This window comes from Vulpes lagopus, chromosome 14 (genome assembly GCF_018345385.1).
Source record: "Vulpes lagopus strain Blue_001 chromosome 14, ASM1834538v1, whole genome shotgun sequence".
Classification (NCBI taxonomy): Eukaryota; Metazoa; Chordata; class Mammalia; order Carnivora; family Canidae; genus Vulpes; species Vulpes lagopus.
Window position 1 is genome coordinate 14,770,759 of NC_054837.1, and position 15,090 is coordinate 14,785,848.

The window sequence follows — 15,090 nt, forward strand, 5'->3', positions numbered from 1 at the left end:
AGCCTGATGTCGACTTGGTCCCAGTACCACGGGATCATGCCCTGAGTCAAAGGCAGATGCTCAACCGCTGAGCCACCCAGGCGTCCCCCAATAAAACTTTATTTGCAAACACTGGCAGCTGAAGCTTGCTGAGCCCTGATCTAGATCTTGTTAAAGTTATTTCAGATCTAAAAATTAAGTTTAAAACGATGGAGGTGAGAAGGGGTTAGACTATAATCGTGTTTTACACCTTACAGAACACTAGTCAGATTGATAAGGAGAACCAAGGCAAAAGAAATTTAGATAAGTTTCCTTACAATTTGCAGCCCATTCACAAATATCTGAGATGGCTAGAGTATGACCGTCTTCCTGGAATTCACAACTGCCTTAATGTTAATGCTTTGCTAGAGGCAAAAAACAACCCTAGCTTGAAAATAGGCAGACCTGCAGGATCCTGTAAGTCTTTGACCTGTTTAGAAACTTCCTTTATCGGGATCCCTGGGTGGCGCAGCGGTTTAGCGCCTGCCTTTGGCCCAGGGCCCGATCCTGGAGACCTGGGATCGAATCCCACATCGGGCCAAATCCACATCGGGCTCCCGGTGCATGGAGCCTGCTTCTCCCTCTGCCTGTGTCTCTGCCTCTCTCTCTCTCTGTGGCTATCATAAAATAAAAATTAAAAAAAGAAACTTCCTTTATCTCTATTTACCCAACGCCATTTTAAAGTATATAATTGGGGTGCCTAGGTGGCTTGGTCGGTTGAGAATCCAACTCTTGATCTCAGCTCAGGTTTTGATCTTAGAATCGTGAGTTTGAGCCCTGTGTTGGAGCTCTGCCCTGGGCATGGAGCCTACTTAAAAAATTAAAAGAAAAAAATATATATAGTCAGTTGTTCCTCATGATCACAGTGCAGCTCTTTCTGCTCACTGTCCCCGTTTTTTAATAAAAACACCTTTTTGCACGAAAAATGTCTCACTGGTGTTCACTCCTGGCCTACGTCACATCAAGGTGATCAAGGAAGGAACTTTCCTGCACACCATGACCCTTACATTGGTTTAAGATACACAGTTTGTAAGAGTACTGGTGACTGTTGAGAGTCCCATCCTTCTGATGAAGTTTTGGAATATAGGTGAGGTCCGGAGCCGATGACCAAGAAAGAATTCTTGAGACATCTTTGGTGCAAAATGGTTTTATTAAAGCATGGGGACAGGATCCCTGGGCAGGAAGAGTGGTTGCCCTGGGCTTGTGAGGAGTGGCCGATTATATACCCTGGGGTTGGGGAAAGCAAGCAAAGAGGGAGATTTCATAAGGATTTTCATATGCTAAGGAGGACCTACAAGATACTGGAGGCTTTGCCATTGTCAAGTTAAAGATTGTTTTTCCCTCTAGCAAGGCATTAACATTAAGATGACACACGTATCCCACCCTGAGTGGGAGTTGTTTGTGGGATATCAGCTGTACTTTGTTCTCAACTAGCCCTGCTCCCTTAGCATTTCTATACTTGAGCTAGGTTTCATTCTCCTCTGATTGATGCTGAAAACACAGAGAATTGTATTTTCATTAATTATGCATTCTAGGTTCTGGATTGAGTGTGTTTATTTGTAGTACCCTTCCTTCAAATGATCTAATGGCAGGGTTCTTTTGATCATATTTATTTCAATAAGAGATAGTTCCTTTTCCTTGATCCTAGTGTACTTCACTTTGGTATTCTCTGGAAAAATTGTGAAAGACCTGAAATGGATTTGGAAAAACATTACTGAGTCTCTTCAATGGAAAGCTAAGTTGTCTGGAATGTCGTGTACCTTTCTGGGTCATCGGATTCTATGAAGTTTGCACCTTTCATTTTTTTTTGAACTACTCCACAGCTCTGTTCGTTATAGATAACTGCTAGCAATCTAAATTATTCTTTTTTTTTCTTTTAAAGATTTAATTTATTTATTCATAGAGACAGAGAGGGAGAGGCAGAGACACAGGCAGAGGGAGAAGCAGGCATCATACAGAGAGCCTGATGTGGGACTTGATCCAGGGTCTCCAGGATCACGCCCTGGGCTGCAGGCGGTGCTAAACCGCTGCGCCACCGGGGCTGCCAATCCAAATTATTCTTGTTCATAGGTAGGCAAATGATTATTTTCAGGTGGAGGAATTGTTGATTTCATTTTCCTTCTCCCCTGGAAAAGGCCAGTTTATATCTATTTAGAAATTCATTTTCAGCATTGCTGATTGCTAATACATGTGGGATATTTTGAATTCTCCTCTGAATTGGTTGTAATATTTTACTGGGTCATTAATAAATGAGTTAAGTAGTCTTTGATGTGTGTTCATTTCACATTTGTGTGAGAATCATGATTTTACTTTTACAAAATGGATATTGTAACAGGAACAAGGTCATTTAGGGATTTTTAATGCCTATCAAAAAAGAAAATCACGAAAGTACCATTAAGTTTAGAGATGAGTAATACCCTCCTGAATTATTATGTCATAATTGCTGAAAAACCCTCTTGAAATTTAATGGCATGACATAAGTTATTTATGCTCACATGTTAAATATTTAAGTTGCATGTATTTGTGATTTGGTTGAGTTTGAAATTTTAGTAATTTTGACCTGTGCATTTTGATTATTATGAGTAAACAAGCAAAATTATTTTTCATATTAGTCCTAAAGGGAGTTAGTTGTTAGTCTAATAAAATGGTATCGATTTATAATCTCAAGTGAATAGAACAGTGTAGACACCCAAAGTTATGAATACTAGATTTATGTTTGCCAAAAAAATTCAACCGAGTAGATGTGAAGGTGTAATTGGCTTTATTCAGTGACTCTTGAATCAAGTAGTATTCTGTCTAGCAAGTAGAAAGGAACTCTGGGGAGCTGTACAGAATGGAGGTCTTTTATAAGCAGAAGGGGGCAGAAGGGGGCAGAAGAAGAAAATTTCTAACAAAGGGTGGATTGTTTTAGGCAAGGTCACCTCCTTCTGGGGGAAGGGTGGGTGCCCGTCATGCAAATTACCTCTGTTGTGCTGATCAGGTAATTCCCAACTGAGTTGTTAAAGGTTACATCCCTGAGAGGCTGAAACTGCAATTAGGTTAGATATTAAGTCTTGGTTTGCTATCCTAGGGCAAGTGAACTCCATTTTGGGCCTGTTCCTTTTGTTTTCTTTAAACAGTTCATTCCTTTTTTTTTTCTTAAGATTTTATTTATTTATTCATGAGAGACACAGGGTCAGAGAGAGAGGCAGAGACACAGGCAGAGGGAGAAGCAGGCTCCATGTAGGGAGCCCGACGTGTGACTTGATCCTGGGTCTCCAGGATCATGCCCTGGGCTGAAGGTGGTGCTAAACCACTGAACCCCCCGGGCTGCCCATAAACAGTTCATTCCTTTTGATCAGACTCTTACATTAGCTGAGAGATATGATATAAATTTATTTTTTATTTTTATTTATTTTTTATTCTTAAAAACATTTATTTATTTGAGAGAGAGTGAGAGAGCATAACTGGGGGAAAGAGGCAGAGGGAGAGGGAGAAGCAGACTCTCCAGTGAGCTGGGAGCCCAAGATCATGACCTGACCTGAAGGCTGATGCTTGACCCACTAAACCACCCAGGTCCCCCAAAATTTAAAGCGATAATGTCACTTCCACCTATTGCTATGAAGTTCTTGAAGTGTTTGTCAATGCTTTGTGTGGTATTCATAGGTATTAACTATTTGGTTATTACTTTATTTTTAAAAATATTTAATGTATTTATTCATGAGAGACACAGAGAGAAGTAGAGACATAGACAGAGGGAGCAGCAGGGTCCCTGCAAGTCCTCCCTGATGCAGGACTCCATCCCAGGACCCTGGGATCATGATCTGAGCCAAAAGCAGGCGTTCAACCACTGAGCCACCCAGGTGCCCTTGTATTAACCTTTTTTGCTTAATCTTGTGATATTCACAGGGCACAATTTCAGGTTCCTATTTTTTAAAGTTGGTCATTCTTTGTTCCTTTACTGATATTCTAGTCTTAGGGAGATCAATTGCTTAGTGTTAAGTGTCAGCAAACATGCATTTTGAGAGAATACAGTGTATGCTAGGGAGACTACTATGACGCTGACAAACAGGATAATTCCCAATGTCTGGAGTTTACTTCCCTCCGAGCCATGGTCTTTTAGACCCAAACCAATCAAAATCAGGTGAGTCAAAGAAAGACATTCCCCCATTGAAGGAGTCACCTTTTTAAGCCAAGTGGCTTGCTCAGTAGGCTCATGTAACTTGAGTTTCACCTTCCCCTGGGTGTTAATCCAGGTGCAGCAGGTAGTGTTGGCTAGGGAAGTAGGCTCTGACAATGGAAGCAGATCTTGAATCACGAATGCCTCCTGGTAATTCCCATTTGAATCTGTGGCTCATTACTGGAAAGGTGACAGCTATGGAGGCTGGTAAAATTTTAAGTGTCTGTAGGCCACACAGGTTTTTTTTTTCATGCTGGTTATCCTTACCTATATCCCTTTCTGTGTATAGAGCTTGGACACAAAGTTCCCCAAGTTTGAATGTTTTGTTTGTTGTGTGTGTTTGTTTTGTTTTATAGAGGGAGTGGAAAGGACAGAGGGAGAGGGAGATAAAGAATCCCAAGCAGGCTCACACCCAGTACTGATCCTGACTCAGTGCTTAATCTCATGACCCTGAGATCATGACTTGAGCTGAAATCAAGAGTTGGACATGTAACTGCCTGAGCCACCCAGGCCCCCCAAGTTTGAGGTTGTTAACCAGAGACAGGGAAATAGAGCAGGGGATCTCTAGCATCATGGACAGATCAGAGTTTTTGATGAAAAATCTAGCATTTAAAATCCCTTAGCAATGGTCTGCGAGACATGAGTGATGGCATCCTCTTTCCAGGCCAATGCTAGAGTAAAGGAAAGAGAAGAGAGGGATTCATGTTTAGTTAAAGTTTGAAGTTTTGATGTGGCATTTTGGGAGCAGTTAACCTTGATGTCAGCCTCTCCTCTGTTTAGTTAGTTTTAATTTTGAGGTCTCCAGCTGGTGTATAGGACCACATAGATGTCAGGTGGAGATGTATTCAGCTGTGAGATATATACCCAAGATTCAAGTCTCTGAACTTCGGCTGCCAACTGGATAGTGAGGAAGACCTGGTACAGTTCCTTCCAAGGTTCAAGAGGATTCTTTTCCTTAAAGAGTCTAAATTAGAAGGGTGGAAGAAAATTGGAAATGTTAGTTTGGAGAATTGTAGCCAGATATTTGAGGAAACTAGAATTCAAGGTTTAGTCCAGTTACAGGTCTATTACTTTTTTTTTTCTTTTTATTCATGAGAGAGACACACACATGCACAGAGGAAGAGACACAGGCAGAGGGAGAAGCAGGCTCCATGTAGGGAGCCTGACATGGGACTCGATCCTGGGTCTCCAGGATCACGCCCTGGGCTGAAGGCAGTGCTAAGCCGTTGAGCCACCTGGGCTACCCCAGTTACAGGTATATTACAAAACCTCACAGGAAATTGACAGGATTAGAGGCTAATATAGACAAAGATACACAAACATAATTTTTCTTTGTACGGTTACCCCACTTTTTTTACAGTAGTTAATCACAGTAAAACTAATTTATTTGAATTGCATGTAGCCTGATTATACAAGTGGAGCAAGAATAGTAATGTATCATAAGCTCTTTTTAAGGCTCTTTTGCTGAAACTTTTTATCTCAGGTTGGACTCTTAAAAGCTTCTGAGGCCAGGAAGCCAAGCCAGGGGCTCACCATTAGATTTTACCTGCAGTGCTATTCCAGTCAGTCTTGGCAATATTTCCAATTGTGTCCTCTTACGGAGAGCAGACTCTTATTGAACTTATGTAAAGAACTATCTTGGGCAGACCGGGTGGCTCAGCGGTTTAGCTCCACTTTCAGCCCAGGGCCTGATCCTGGAGACCTGGGATGGAGTCCCACATTGGGCTCCTGCATGGAGCCTGCTTCTCCCCCTGCCTTTCTCTCTGTGTGTCTCTCATGAATAAATAAATAAAATCTTAAAAAAAAAAAAAAAAAGAACTATCTTGCTGTAAAAAATACTCAAAAATTTCTGAATTCTGGAGGCATCAGGAAGAAAAAGTAAATCTTTTACCTTTGTTTACAATGGTGTATTTTACCAAATTGTAAGTCATAGGTAGCTTAAGAGAAAAAGTTAATTTAAATCTGGACAAAATAACCAAAACAGCAATGTTTCAGACAAAAAGTCATAAAAATATATAATAGTCCTCCTTAGTTAATTCAGTCCTATATAATTAATATTTGTTTTGCTTGAATCCAGTTCAGTTTTGTGATCTTAAAGCTGTAAGAAACCTGTACTTGTCAAAGTTCTTTCCATGAATCTTCCAGAAGATGAAACACTTTTGCAGAAACTCTTTTGCAAAAAACATCTGAGTAAAACAATTATTCTATAAATGATAAAGATTTAAAATGCCCATTGTTAAAGAAAGATCTAATGAGAGTTCATTATAAAGGAATAGACAAGAAAATTTGGTTACTTCTGTGACACACAACACTTGAAAATAGCTGGAATTATGACTAAACATTATCAGGGAATATCAGATTTGTAAGAATTTCATACAATATCTAGCACACTTATAAATTATATGTATACAAATATAAAATAAGTCTTCGTATTCTTTTTTTTTTAAAGATTTTATTTATATATTCATGAGAAAGAGAGAGGCCGAGATTTTGCATTCTTATTTGATAATGCTTCCCATGTAATATAATGACAAATAGCCCCGATTATTTTAAAATTTCCCTTTTTAGGGAAGCCTGGGTGGTTGAGTGGTTCAATGTCTACATTGGGCTCAGGGTGTGATTCCGATGTCCTGGGATTGAGTCCCACATTGGGCTCCCTGCAGGGAGCCTCCTTCTCCCTCTGCCTATGTCTCTGCCTCTGTGTGTCTCTCATGAAAAAATAAATAAAATCTTAATAAAATAAGGGATGCCTCGGCAGCTCAACGGTTGAGCATCTGCCATTGGCTCAGGGCACAATCCCGGAATCCTGGGATCAAGTCCCACATTGGACTCCCTGTATGGAGCTTGCTTCTCCCTCTGCCTGTGTCTTTGCCTCTCTCTTTGTGTATCTCTCATGAACAAATACATAAAATCTTAACAAAAAAATCTTTTTTTAAGGATTTAATTTGTTTATTTGAGAGAGAATGTGGGGAGGTGGAGGAATAGAGGCAGAGGGACAAGCAGATTCTGTGCTGAGTGCAGAGCTCCATGTGGGGCCTGATATCACCACTCTGGGATCATGAACTGAGCTAAAATCAAGAGTTGGACACTTAACCTGAGTCACCCAGATGCCTCTAACATTACCCTTTTTAGAAGGAGGGAGAATAAATCTTTTAAGGTGTTTCAGGGATCCTCTGAAAAGTCCCAAAGTTAAAAGACTTCATTTAGGAAGCCAAGCCAGGGGCTTGATTTGGAGAAATTTGTTAAAAATATCAAAAGTCCTAAAATAGTTGGTCAAATAGGTCATTGTGAAACAACACTTAGTTATCCATTTAACAAGAGTGACAATAAAAGATTTTGCAGGCAAATACAGAAAGTTAAATTGTTATTAAAAAAAAAAAAAGGGATCCCTGGGTGGCGCAGCGGTTTGGCGCCTGCCTTTGGCCCAGGGCGCGATCCTGGATACCCGGGATCGAATCCCACGTCGGGCTCCCGGTGCATGGAGCCTGCTTCTCCCTCTGCCTGTGTCTCTGCCTCTCTCTCTCTCTGTATGACTATCAAAGATAAATAATTAAAAAAACAAAACAAAACAAAAAAAAACCCAAACAATCAAAACTCCAAAAAACCTTAGCTGTTTTAATAGAGAAGATTCAGTTTTCTTAAGTAATCAGACATCTGATTAAGTCAGCACATAAAATTATTTTGCCAAAACACAGAATCTTTGTTTTCTAGGAAGAATCTGTTAAAGAAAAACCTTTCATACTCTCTTATTGAGAGCAGACCAGTAGCCGAGAAAACTTTGTCCTTTTAACAGAGAGAAAAGCAATTCTAATTTTGTAGCTCCTCATTTTTATATTAAAGCTTATTTGCTTAATGAAATTTATTCTAATCTTTGCCAGTCATGACCATGCATAAAATTATTTTCGAAAGATTCCTTTTCTCCAAAGCTTAATGGCTTTAACTGGATATGTTGAAATTTAAAATCCTAAAAAGCTCTGAATTTTTAGTGAAAATAGAGAAGTAAACAATTATGAACTCTTATATTAGCATTCTTCAGATTGGCACACTTATAAAAACTTCTTATAATTTCTAGAAATGCATGCTTTCTCATAGTGACTTCCTCAGTATGACATAAAACATGTTTACTAATAATAGATCTCCATTATCTCTTGTATTTTGTATTTTATACATATACCTTAAACTTCACAAGTCATTGTAGCTATACTAATTATTATTCTTTTCTTACTACATTTCCATGTTTCTATCTAAGATCATTTTCCTTCAATATATATTTTAGCATTTCTTTTAGTGCAGGCCTGTGGATGAATTCCCTTAGTTTTGTTTTGTTTGTACAAGTATTTATTTTACCTTTTAAAAAATTGAGATATGGGCAGCCTTGGTGCGGAGGCTCAGTGGTTTAGTGCCTGCCTTCAGCCCAGGGCGTGATCTTGGAGACCCAGGATCGAGTCCCATGTCGGGCTCCCAGCATGGAGCCTGCTTCTCCCTCTGCCTGTGTCTCTGCCTCTCTCTTGTATCTGTCATGAATAAATAAATAAAATCTTTAAAATAAAAAGATAAAAAATTGAGATATAATTAGTATACCATAAAATCCACTATTTAAAAGTGTACAATTCAGTGTTTTTTAGTATATTCACAACCATCACCACGAATTCTAGAACATTTCTATCATCTTCAGAAAAACCCCTTACTCATTGGGTGACCCATTTTCCCCCTACCTCTAACCCTGTGGCAACCATAATTTGCTTTTGATCTCAGTGAGTATGCCTTTCATGGACATTTAATATAAAATAAATCATACAAAGTATGGCTTTTTGTATCTGGTTTCTTTCCCTTAATATAGTGTTTTAAAGATTAATCTATGTTCTTATGTATATCAGTATTTTCTTTTTCTGGTTCCATTGTATGGCTATGCCACATTTTGTGTATTCATTCAGTTGGTTTATGGACATTTGGATTATTTCCACTTTATGACTTTTATAAATAATGCTGATATAAACATTTGTGTCCACACATTTTCAGTTCATTTGGGTAGATGCTTAGGAGTGGAATTGCTGGATCACATGGTACCTCTATGTTTAACTTCTTGAGAATGTGCCAAACCTGTTTGCCACAACAGTCTTATCATTTAAAATTCTACCAGCAATGTATGATGGTTCCTGTTTTAACTTCATTTTTGAATAATATTTTCTCTGGGTATAGAATTTTGATTAGCTGCTATTTCATCTTCCATCATTTCTATTAAGGTTGAAGCTTTGAAGATAGTGTGTCTTTCCCCCTTCCACTGTTTTAACATTTTCTCTTTGTTTTTGGTTTTTAGGAGTTTTATTGTGATATGTGTAGATCTAGTATTCTTTGTGATATCTTGGGGTTGGATGAAGTTCTTTTTTGGAGGGGGGAATGAAGTTCCTAAAACAGTTGGTTCAATATTCTATGAATTGATGTCTATCATTAGTTTTAGAAAATTCTTGGTCATGAGGTATTCAAATACTGCATTTACTTCTCTTTTTTCTGGGATTTCAATTATATGTGTGTTAGACTTCTTGGGCATGTTTCTTATTATGTCTCTTATGCACCTACTTTCTCCCCCCAATCGTTTCTTTTTGGGTATATTTCATTTTGGGTATTTTTAATGGAGTTTTCCTCTGCTTTATTAATCCATTTGTTATGTCACATCTTATAAACCCATCTACAAAGTTGTTAATTTGAGGTATCATATAGTTTAGCTTTGGAATGTACATTGACTTCTTTATTTTTATTTTTTATTTATTTTATTTTTTTAAATTTTATTTTTATTTCTTCATGACAGAGAGGCAGAGACACAGGCAGAGGGAGAAACAGGCAGAGGGACAAGCAGGATCCATGCAGAAGCATGACGTGGGACTCGATCCCGGGTCTCCAAGATCACGCCCTGGGCTGAAGGTGGTGCTAACCACTGAGCCGTCCGGGCTGCCCTGAATTCTTTATTATATGGCCAATTCTCTAGTGAAAATTTGTCTTATCTATTTTATTTTAATTATTTATTTTTTTATTAAGATTTTATTTATTTTTTCTTAAGATTTTATTTATTTATTTGATAGTGTGTGTCTGAGCAGAGGGAGGGGCAGAGGGAGAGAATCTCAAATAGACTCTGAGCTGAGTGTGGAGCCCAATGCAGGGCTTGATCTTACAATCCAGAGATCACAATCTGAGCTGAAATCACGAGTCAGACTTTTAATTGACTGGGCCATCCAGGTGCCCTATTTTCTATTTTGTTTTAAAAATATACAATTAGGGACACTTGGGTGGCTCAGTGGTTAAGCATCTGCCTTCAGCCCAGGGCATGATCCTGGAATCCCAGCATCGAGTCCCACATGGGGCTCCCCGCATAGAGCCTGCTTCTCTCTCTGCCTATGTCTCTGCCATTCTCTCTCTCTGTATCTCTCATAAGTAAGTAAAGGCTTAAAAAAATACACAACTTATGTGTACCCTTTGCTTATCCATATGGGCCTTTGTGTAAATTCAAAAATATTCCTTCTCTCTAGGCATAAGAATAGCTTGTTGAGTGAAGAGAGATTTTGTAAGATGTAGAAAGTGGCATGCCCCTTCCTCTAGGCAGTACAGCTCTGGGCCAGGTACAAAGGTTGGCTTTTTTTATCTTACTTTTGTCTTCTTAGACAAACACACTTAGACGGTGAACAGATTCTATTACATATGTGTGCCCTGGTATATAACGTAAGCTATGCTGTTTCAGATTTTTTTTTTTGTATTTTGAAAAAATAGGTAATATATGCATATAATAAAGTATCAGACAGTACAAAATAGAAATGTTGGTTCCTTGCCTACTCCTACCTTCCAGTCTTCAAAAAACTCTCTTTTGAGGCAGTTATTCTACTGGTTTATATATTGTTTCTGGCATAATTAATCCATGTATATTTAAGCACATAAATGTGTGTACATGTATGCATTTTTTCCTTCCCCCTTTTTTTCATGGAAGATAACATATTCTATATCTCTCTTCTACAACTTGATTTTTTCTATCTTTCCATATCAGTATATAAAATCTGCCTCATTCTTTTGGCTAGATTTGTAGTATCAATTATATTGATCTATAAAAACTAATTTGTTGAAAACTAATTTGTCTGTTTTCCTGTTGTCTGACATTTAGGTCATTTCTAATCATGCTGTTACAAATATTTTTATATATGTGACTTTGTTTATATAGGTAAATGTATCTGAAGGATAAATTACCTGAAGTGGAGAAATTTCTAGAATTCAAAGGATATGTATCTTTTTACATGTTTGTAGCTCTTCCTTACTTGTTCTGTAAAGAACTATTAGTTTCTAGTTACATCAACAATGTATGAATGTAGCATTTTCCTTATCCCTTACTATGAAAGTAGAATAATAATTTCTTTTCCACTAGTGTGAGAAGAGAAATAATATCACAGGATTTAATTTTCTTTTAAAATAACTGAAGGAAGGATGCTTGGGTGGCTCATACAGTTAAGCATCTGCCTTTGGCTTAGGTCATGCATGATCTCAGGGTCCTGGGATTGAGTCCCACGTTGGGCTCCTTTCTCAGTGGGGAACCTGTCTTTCTCTCTTCCTGCTGCTTCCCCTGCATATGCTCTCTCTCTGACAGATGTATAATAAAATCTTAAAAAACAAAAATAACTGTAGTCATGGGGCACCTGGCTGGCTCAGTTTGTAGAGCATACAACTCTTGATCTCAAGATTGTGAGTTCAATCCCCATTGAACTAGAGCTTACTTTTAATAAATAAACAAAACTGAAGTCATGGGATGCCTGGATGGCTCAGCTATTGAGTGCCTGCCTTCGGCCCAAGGCAAGATCCTGGAGTTCCTGGATGGAGTTCCACATTGGGCTCCCTGTGTAGAGCCTGCGTCTCTCTCTGCCTATGTCTCTACCCCCCCCCCTCTCTCTCTCATGAATTAATAAATAAATAAATAATCTTAAAAAAAATGAAGTCACACATTAAAAAAAATGTGCCTAGAAGCCATTTGGAGTTTCTTCTTATGATCTGTCTGTACATATTCTTCTTCAATTTTCCTATGTCCACTGGATTGTTTTTTTCTTATCTATTTGTAGATTTTTATATAGTAAGAAAATGAGCCTTTTATTGTGTGTCACAAGAGTTTTTAAAAATTGATTTGTTAGGCAGCCCCGGTGGCTCAGCAGTTTAGCGCTGCCTTCGTCACAGGGCTGATCCTGGAGACCCAGGATCGAGTCCCATGTCAGGCTCCCTGCATGGGGCCTCCTTCTCCCTCTGCCTGTGTCTCTGCTTCTCTCTCTCTCTCTCTCTGTGTCTGTCATGAATAAATAAATAAAATCTTTAAAAAAATTTGATCTGTCACTCATCTTTTTGCTTTTTTTAAATCTATTTTTCCATATAGATATTTAAATTTTTATGTTGTCAAATTAATCAGTCTTTTCTATTTTTTGAAAAGATTTTTTTTTTTTATTTATTCATGAGAGACACAGAGAGAGAGAGAGAGGCAGTGACACAGGCAGAGGGAGAAGCAGGCTCCATGGAGGGAGCCCGATATAGGACTCGATCCTGGGTCTCCAGGATCATAACCTGGGCCAAAGGCAGCGCTAAACTGCTGAGCCACCCAGGCTGCCCTTCTACTATGTCTTTAGATTTTTTGTTGTGCTTAGAAAGGCCTCCTTCAGCTTATATAATGAAAAATTCTTCCGTTTTATTTTAGTAATTCACAATTTTATTTTAAATATTCTTTGATTCACCTATAATTTTTAATAGAGAGGATGATAAATATTTTTCTATATCATTTGAATAATCAAAATTTATAACTGGCATGGAATGATTATGGTTTGATAATTGTATGTGGTGGCTGAATATTTTGAGCCTGTTTCATCTATGTGTAATTGCCACCACCATTTCAAGATGAGTTTGTCAGAAGGTCAGAAAAAAGTAACAATGTTAATATATGTTGACATCCATAAACTGTAAATATGAGAAATATATGAGGAAAGAAAATATCATAAGCAATTAAATTAGTGATTCAAAATTTCATTTTATGGGATGTCTGGGTGGGTCAGCAGTTGAGCATCTGCCTTTGGCTCAGGGTGTGATCCTGGATTCCTAGGATTGAGTCCCACATCGGGCTCCTTGCATTGAGCCTGCGTCTCCTCCCTCTGCCTGTGTCTCTGCCTCTTCCTGTGTCTCTCATGAATAAACAAATAAAATCTTTAAAAATTTTTTTACTTTATTTTTTAAAATTTCAATAAGTAGTACAATTCACTCCAGTTGTTTCTGAATCTAATATGGCCAGCTATACATATGTAGTTATATATATTTTATATTATACATATATATATAATCTGAAAAATATATGCCAGAGTCTTTTTTTCTCTGTGTTATGCTGAGCTTATAAATAGCTGAGAAGATAAAGAGGAACTAGGTAAATTATATTCCTTTTTTTAACTATATACAAAATACTATTTATTAGTCTCCTAAGGACAATGTTGTCACTATCTTGGTAGGAACAGGCATATTTTGACAAATTAGAAGTTTCTGTGCACACTTACTAGAGTACCGTTTTCTTTTAAATATGTGGACACTTGATGGTAATGATGATGTTAGAATTCCTTAGTATTTATAATGTTTTTGAGCTAGCACTTTTCTGTGGTATTTTACTTTGTTCTCAGAGGCCTTATTTAATTGTTTACATCAGAGGTGTGTGGGTGTTTTGCTTTCTTTTTTTTTTAAGTAAGGTCTATACCCAATATGGGTCTCAAACTTATGACCCTGAGGTCAAGAGTTGGATGTTCTATTGACTGAGCCAGCTAGGTGCCCCATTTCATATCAGAATTTTAAGCAGTTTCTTGTCCAGCAAGGTACTCTACCAAAAAAATACTTTGATCTTGTATGTAAGGTAACTCCCCTTTCAGATTCACAGTGTTCAAAATAAACACTCTGAGAGGTCTTCCACAAAATCAGAAAAACTCATTTGACTTTGTTCATCAAGTATCCTGAGGATCTAAGAGTTCCTAAGGGAACATATTTTGGGAAACGTTACTTTATATTACTGTATATGGAGGAAATAAAGTGCAGAACTTTTTATTTATTTGAGAGCAAGCATGAGTGGGGATATAGGGTGGGAGGGGGAATTCAGAGAGGGAGAAGCAGACTCTCCACTGAGCATGGAGCCCACAGCGTTCAATCCCAGAACCCTGAGATCATGACCTGAGCTGAAGTCAAATGCTTAACCAACTGAGCCACCCCGGTGCCCCAGTACCTTTCTTTTATTTCTTTTCTTTTAATTTTTAAAAGATTTTATTTATTAATTCATGAGAGACACAGAAGGAAAGAGAGAGGCAGAGACACAGGCAGAGGGAGAAGCAGGCTCCATGCAAGGAACCTGACGTCCATCCTGAGTCTCCAGATCACACCCTGGATCAAGACCTGAGTTGAGATCAAGAGTCAGATGCTTAAAAAAAAAAAAAAAAAAAAAGAGAGAGTCAGATGCATAACTGACTGAGCCACCCAGGTGCTCCTAATATTTACGTTTTATAAGTTTTTTTTTTTAAGATTTTATTTATTTATTCATGAAACACACACACAGAGAGAGAGAGAGAGAGAGAGGCAGAGACACAGGTAGAGGGAGAAGTAGGCTCCATGCAGGAGCCTGACGTGGGACTCAATCCTAGGTCTCCAGGATCAGGCCCTGGGCTGAAGGTGGCACTAAACCACTGAGCCACCTGGGCTGCCCTAAGTTTTTTTTTTTCTTTTTTTTTTTTAATTTAAAACTTACATATGCTCATTGTGTAACATTTGGATAAACAAAATTTTAAGGAAATAAAAATAGCCCATAATTTTATATTCAGAGATAACTCAGCATAGTTAATATTTTGATTTTGTTTCTTTCATCTTTTTAAGTGCAGCCATCTTAA

General features: G+C 38.1%; 1 protein-coding gene across 2 annotated transcripts in view; it reads left to right on the forward strand.

Moving 5' to 3' along the window:
• TTC28 (tetratricopeptide repeat domain 28) overlaps positions 1 to 15,090 on the forward strand; it is a 616,175-nt gene that overhangs the window by 23,403 nt on the left and 577,682 nt on the right. The gene's annotated exons all lie outside the window — the stretch shown is intronic.